Here is an 8,121-nt window from a genome sequence, read left to right as displayed (position 1 = left end):
GCAATCAGAGAAGAAAAAGAAATAAAGGGAATGCAACTTGGAAAAGAAGAAGTAAAACTGTCACTGTTTGCAGATGACATGATACTATGCATAGAGAATCCTAAAGATGCCACCAGAAAACTACTAGAGCTAATCAATGAATTTGACAAAGTAGCAGGATACAAAATTAACGCACAGAAATCTCTTGCATTCCAATACACAAATGATGAAAAATCTGAAAGAGAAATTAATGAAACACTCCCATTTACCATTGCAACAAAAAGAATAAACACCTAGGGATAAACCTACCTACGGAGACAAAAGCCTGTATGCAGAAAACTGTAAGACACTGCTGAAAGAAATTAAAGATGATACAAATGGAGAGATATACCATGTTCTTGGTTTGGAAGAATCAATATTGTGAAAATGACTATACTAACCAAAGCAATCTATAGATTCAATGCAATCCCTATTCAAATTACCAATGACATTTTTTACAGAACTAGAACAAAAAATTTCACAATTTGTATGGAGATAAAAAGACCCCAAATAGCCAAAGCAGTCTGGAGGGAGAAAATCGGAGCTGGAGGAATCAGACTCCCTGACTTCAGACTATACTACAAAGCAGTAATCAAGTGAATTACTGTATGACCCAGCAATCCCACTACTGGGAATACACCCAGAGAAAACCATAATTCAAAAAGACACATGCACCCCAGTGTTCATTGCAGCGCTGTTTACAATAGCCAGGTCATGGAAGCAACTTAAATGCCCACTGACAGACAAATGAATAAAGAAGAAGCGGTACATATATATAATGGAATATTACTCAGCCATATAAAGGAATGAAATTGGGTCATTTGTAGAGACACAGATGGATCTAGAGACTGTCATAACAGAGTGAAGTGAGTCAGAAAGAGAAAAACAAATATCGTATACTAACGCATATATGTCGAACCTAGAAAAATGGTACAGATGAACCCGTTTGCAGGGCAGAAATAGAGACACAGATGTAGAGAACAAACATATGGACACCAAGGGGGGAAAGTGTCGGGGGTGGGGGTGTGTGGTGGTGGGATGAACTGGGAGATTGGGATTGACATATACACACTAATATGTATAAAATGGATAACTAATAAGAACCTGCTGTATAAAAATACAAATAAAATTCAAAAAAATTTTTAATTAATTAATTAATTTATTTGGCTGTGTCTGGTCTTAGTGGCGGCACACGTCACAGATGTAGAGAACAAACATATGGACACCAAGGGGGGAAAGTGTCGGGGGTGGGGGTGTGTGGTGGTGGGATGAACTGGGAGATTGGGATTGACATATATACACTAATATGTATAAAATGGATAACTAATAAGAACCTGCTGTATAAAAATACAAATAAAATAAAATTCAAAAAATTTTTTAATTAATTAATTAATTAATTTGGCTGTGTCTGGTCTTAGTGGCGGCACACAGGATCTTCATTGCAGCATGCAAACCCTTAGTTGCAGCCTGTGGGATCTAGTTTCCTGACCAGGGATAGAACCCAGGCCCCCTGCATTGGGAGCAGAGTCTTAGCCACTGGACCACCAGGAAAGTCCCCAAAAGAGCAGACCATAACAGTATCCAGATAGAAAAGATTCTGCCAATACCACTCCCATTACAATCTCATCCCTGACCTCTAGACACTCTAGAGGCAAACGCTATCCTTCCTTTCGAGATAATATATTCCTTGCTTTCTTTTTTTATTTTTTGTTTTCCACAGTTTTACCATCTATATTAGTTTCCTGGGGCTGTAACAAAGTACCACAAACTAAGCGGCTTAAAACAACGGAAATTTATTCTCTCCCATTTCTGGAGACTAGAATTCTGAAATCAAGGTATTAGCAGGTGCACGCTCTCTTTGAAGTCTCCAGGGGAGGGCCCTTCCTTGTCTCTTACAGCGTCTGGTAGTCCCAGGTGTTCCTTATCTTGAGGCAGCATAGCTCCAGTATCTGCTTCCATCTTCACATAGCCATCTTCCCTGTGTCTGTCTTTTCCTCTTCTTATAAGGACACCAGTTATATTGGATAAGAGTCCACCCTGATGACCTCATCTTAACGTAATTACATCTGCTAAGACCTTATTTCTAAATATGGTCACATTCACAGGTACTGAAGGTAAGGATTTCAACATATCTTTTTTGGAGACACAGTTCAACCCATAACACTATCACAAACACTAAGGTCTAGTTTTGCGTGTTTTTGAACTTTCGATAAATGGAATCATAAGATTTGTATTCTTCTGCACTTGCTTTTCATCAATATTAGTTGTGTGATCCATTCACATAGTGGTGTAAGGTTGTAGTTTTGTTCATTTTCATTGTTTTATAATAGTATTCTGTTGTGTCAACGTGTCACAGTTTGTTCACAAATTTTTGACGACTTTTGGGTTGTTTCTAGTTTTTTGCTGTTATGAACAATGTTGCTGTGAATATCCTGTACAACTATCTTGGTGCACATATTCAAGAATTTCTTTAAAAGATATATCTAAGAGAAAGACAGCTAAGACACAGCGTTTGTATATCTAACATCACTAATAATGCTAAACTACTTTTCAAAGCTTCAGAGACAATTCACATACCCATCAACCGTGTGTAGACTTTCATATTTTGTCATGATCTTTTGTCATTTGAATTTCCCACTTTGTGAAGTGCAAGACTTTTTCCCATTAAAAAACTGTGTTTTATTTTTCTCCTACTGCTTTTTAGGAGTTGATTATATTTTCTGAATATAAATCCTTTATACAATGTTGAATGGAAGTGACGATAGTAGGCATATTTGTCTTGTTCCTGATCTCAAAGCGAAAGTTTTCAAGGGTTTTTATTATGCATAATGTTTGCATAATATATGTTTGTTTATAAACCCCTTCATTAGTTAAAGAGATTCTCTTCTAGTTTTAATTTTGTCATGCCTGGGTGTTGAATTTTATCAAGTCTTTTTCAGCATTTAGGTAGAAGATCATTTGCTATTTCTCTTTTAATCTGCTAATATGGTGAATTACATGAATTGATTTCTTAAATTAAAACAACCTTGTATTTTTGGAATCAACCCAATTTAGACATGATAAATTATCAATTTCTTATATTGATAGATTTAGTTTGCTAATATTTAATTTAGGAATTTTGCATCTATCATGTAGAATCTTGATGCTATTACTTTATATATCACTATAAAAGAACAAAAATGCTGCCAATTAAACTATGACACAATACTTTTTTTCACTTAGATTTTAAAAAGTATTTATTGAAATACCTTTTTGGCTTATTAAAACATAGATTTATTATATGTCACTCTCGTACATACTTAGAAAGAGATGTAAGCAAGATAAATTAGTTAAGGTACTCCTAAAACATCTTCACAGCAGCTATCATAACTATATTATATTAAATCTAAAACTCCACGGTAGTCAGTGGCAACTCCATCCATTGCCTGGGATGAAGATATATCCCTTCAGAGCACGTTTGCTTTTGCTTCTGTCATGTGGATGCTAGAATTGGTTTTTCTTGAACACTTAATGTACCTTTTTTTAGAATTTTATTTTAGATTCTCTTTTGTTCCATCTGTGAATGCTGTGTATTTTTTTTCCTGACTCTAGCCTGAACTCTAGTGATTTTGGGGAGAGGTGGCATGGGTTGTAGATGGAATGGAGCTTTTTTTTTTTGTCTGAGCCATGTGGCTTGCAAGATCTAATTTCCCTGACCAGGGATTGAACCGCTGGCCCCCATGAGTGAAAGTGCCAAGTCCTAACCACTGGGAAGCCAGGGAATTCCCTGGAGTGGAGTATTTTAGATATGGGAACTCTTCATACCTTCAGAGAGTTGTCATCAGTACTGGGCACCTCTGCCTGTCTGGGCTAAGGGCTCTACACTTGTTGCTCTTGTCTGGCATGGGAGCCCTCTCTTGCGCCACATTAGATAAATAGGAGCAGGACAGTAAACAGACCTACTTGGCTGCGCTTTCTGTGAATTCCCAAATAATCACCTAGTTTTCCTCCAAATTTCCTCCAGTTCCCCAAGTCTGCTACCTCTGTATTGAAGTACCCCTTGAGCCGCTTCTGCATAGCTTTGTTTATTCATTTTGGACTGTGAGCTCTCCTTCAATAACCTCCTCTGCTTCCCATATTTCAGAGATTTCATATGCTTTCTAAACCAACATAACCATTCTTTATTGTTATCGAAGGCTGTTGTGGATTTATTAATGTTATTTTTCTACTTCTGGAAATCTGGGGAGAGATGTAAGGCTAGAATATGCATTCATACTACAGCATATCTATTCTCAACTACCAGCATTTTAACAGTGGTTATGTCTGGGTAATTTAAAATTTATATTTGGTGTATTTTTAAGCTTTCCTATAATGTCTATACCTTACTTCTCTCACTGTTGTGGCCTCTCCCGTTGCAGAGCACAGGCTCCGGACGCGCAGGCTCAGCGGCCATGGCTCACGAGCCCAGCCGCTCCACGGCATGTGGGATCTTCCCGGACCGGGGCACGAACCCATGTCCCCTGCATCGGCAGGCAGACTGTCAACCACTGCGCCACCAGGGAAGCCCGCTTATATATTTTTAACTACAAAAATAATTGACATATACTTGTACAAAATCAAAAGTGAAACTGTCTCCTTATCCCCTCCTCCAACCCCACTCCTCAGAGTTAACTACAATCTAGATTAGAATTTCACAATTTTGGTACTATGGCACATGGGCCAGATAAATCTTTTTTGTGAGTCATCCTGTCCATAGTGGGATGTTTAGCACCATCTGTTGTCTTTACCAAGAATGCTAATAACAACTCCAAGTTGTGACAGCCAAAAATGTCCTCAGACATTGCCAAACGTCCTCAGGAGGCAAGACCACCTATGGTTGAGAACTACTGATCTAGACATATTTCTATGAATTTACAAGCACACATACACATTAAAAAAAATAACTCATTATATCAAAATAGTAAATGATAAAACCTGCTGGCCTATGAACCTCTAAGTAAGTATGCTAAAATATGCTCTTTGAACACTAGCTTGATGCTAAGATTGTTATATGAAAAAAAAAAGATGTTCTGTGGTCAAATAAATCTGGACAATACTGAGTTAACAAAATTAAACTGCTCTTTCCTATGTGACTACTCTGAACTTTTAAGTTACTACTGTGCATTGTGAATCTCCAACAGGGAGCTATAATCACACTATTCCCCAAGTTTCCATGGCTGCACAATATTATCTTTACTTCGTGGAGCATTTCATGGGACTAATGTTCTGTAGAAACTCACTGGGAAGCTCCACGTTGATTCTCTGAGTATAAGAAAGTCCATGGCAGATTTTAAACAAATATAAAGCTGAAACAAAGAACTATTTTATGTTCCCAGTATTTTCCCATCTCCCTACTCTGTTTTAACCCTAAGGGAAATCAAACCATGAGGTAAACTGATTCAGTTCAGCAACTGAATCAACCAGAAGCAGATTGGCAAGCCCACTTGGCACACAGAAGGTATACGACTCTCACTACCCGGCCAGTTATTTATGAAATACTACTAGCTGTGCCAGAGAGAACAAAGGCTACCACTACCATTTCAGAACAGGCTTATCTCATGAATGGCCATCACAGTTTAGAATTTTTTCCTCTGCTTGAGATTCCAGGTCACTACCTTATTTTTTGTCTCTCATTGGAATAGGTGGATAAAATTACGACAGAATTACAATAGCACAGAATTTTTTTCTTAAATGTTCATTGGCTTTCTAACCATTTACCAGGGTCTTTAGATCCTAAAACAAAAATTCAGAGGAATACAAATAAACGAGGATCCTTTATAATATTTCCCTTAGCCCGATCAACACTGCTCATGTGTGGTGAACCTAAGGCTAGCCATAAAAAGAAACGAAATTGAGTTATTTGTAGTGAGGTAAGGCACTTTCTTTCTTGCTGTTTTAGTTGCCGTTAGATGAGACCTATCTTGGACTATAGGGTGTGGGGTAGGGGTGCATTGCAAAGAGACACTGCTGATTCACATGAAGGCAGCCTGGGGTCAGTTAGGTGTTCTGTGGTCTAAAAGACAGCAGGGATATAAATGAGCCACATCCATGCCCTCCTGTCTTTTCCTCTCCTCATGAATGTAATGGGAAGGTGAAAGGCTGAAAAAGAAATGAAAGCTGAAGGTAGATGTAGAGAGTCATATTCATGGTATCACTGCACCATTTCCAAGCTGATTATTCAATATTCAGAATTTAGAGATAGAAAAAAATGAAAATAAAATCACATTGACTGATTCAGTGGGACCAGAGCAGAAAAAGTGAAGGCTGTTCCATGTTTATCTAAACAGTCTTAATTTCCATTTTCAAAAGAAAATCATCATTATCAGAAAGGGCTGTGTCACACTATTTTTTCTTATCCATGTTGTCACCAGAGGGCACTAGTAAACGTTTATAAAAAGTAAAAACTCTAAAATTTACAGAGTGCAAAATTTTGGTTAAGTCAATTATCCACTCTATATTTTTTATTTTTCATCTATAAACAGAGATATTTACCACTACCACTATAAGATGGTCTCATAAATGAAAATATTTATAACTATCCTAAATGAAGGTCTCAATTTTTAAATCTAAAACTATGTTTTAAATTCAGATGACTTTTTGGTATAATCAGTTATGACAGGTTTTAACAGTTATAGAGATCTTAGTTTAAAAAAAGAAATCTGGACTTTGGGAAGCAGTGGTGTTAACCTATTACTCCCAGGGTGCCACGTGCTTGGGGGTTTACCTTTTATTCCTTAGCTGTCAACCTGATGCTATGCTGTCAACCTGATGCTATGTCCTGATTTTGTGTGCATAATTCAAGAAGACTGTGTGAGTATTTGGGAAAAAGTGTAGGGTAGGGTGAGGTTGAGAGAGATGGGAATACAAAGCACTATAGGATTGGGGGGACTATTTGAATCCTTAGAAAAAAGATTTCTTCTCCACCACAAGAAGAGGGGAAAGGGACAGATAGAAGTGAAATTATGCAATACATGTTTCAAAAGAGAAAACAAAAACAAACAAAAGAAAATACAAAAGAAAATACACAGAGACTGAACACACATAGACATAATGCTGCTTTGTACGAAACTCGATTTAGTAAAAAATGTTTATTTTGGAATATTAAAAGTATAGTTTGTTTAAACAGTAATTACAGGTTTACTAATTAAATTACACATTACAGGTTTTTATTTATTTATTTATTGTTACAAATGAAGCAAGGAAAAACTTGAGAATTAAAGACTATCATTATTTTGGTAAAACAGAAGAAAGTAATTATATGTTCAGGACCTCGTGTCAAGCAGATATAGAAGTGACTTGTTTTCCAAAAAGGAAGAGAATGGGAGTAAAATGAAAAATAACTCAACTAAAATTTAAAATAAAATTTGTTGAATGTGAACTTGGTCTTAACAGTCTAGTTGCTGTAGGACTACACTTTGCAATTTCTCCTACTTCTAATGCTTCATTTTTATCATCACAATAAACATGAGAAAACTATAAGGGATTCCCTATGTTGAGGAAAGTTCTCTACTTGTATTTCTCTCATAAAATAAAGCTGATATAAAAGAGGATAAAAGGCTATAATTTTTCAAACTTGTCATCATCTTTAGCGTTTTGTTTGGTAAAAATCCAGGCTAACTTCAACAGCTATACACGTCAAGATCTTTTCAACTGAAACTTGGAAACAAAAGCTAGATGTTGACTAACCCTGTTCAGGACTGACTCTGTCTTCGTGAGGGGCTAACTTTATGCATTCACAAGAAATCCAATAGAGCCAAGCTAGAAAAATGTTTTCTTTTTCTTTTTTTTTTTTTTTTTTTTTTTGCGGTACACGGGCCTCTCACTGTTGTGGCCTCTCCCGTTGCCGAGCAAAGGCTCCGGACGCGCAGGCTCAGCGGCCATGGCTCACTGGCCCAGCCGCTCCGCGGCATGTGGGATCTTCCCAGACCGGGGCACGAACCCGTATACCCTGCATCGGCAGGCGGACTCTCAGCCACTGCACCACCAGGGAAGCCCCCAAAATGTTTGCTTTTTTACTGAAGATTTGTGGGTGCAAAACTGGGTCTCACACATAAAATTTCAGCATTTCTCCAGAAAAATGCTCAT

The sequence above is a fragment of the Neophocaena asiaeorientalis genome, unplaced genomic scaffold (genome assembly GCF_003031525.2).
Source record: "Neophocaena asiaeorientalis asiaeorientalis breed wild unplaced genomic scaffold, Neophocaena_asiaeorientalis_V1.1 scaffold225, whole genome shotgun sequence".
Lineage (NCBI taxonomy): Eukaryota > Metazoa > Chordata > Mammalia > Artiodactyla > Phocoenidae > Neophocaena > Neophocaena asiaeorientalis.
This window is presented reverse-complemented; position numbering follows the sequence as displayed.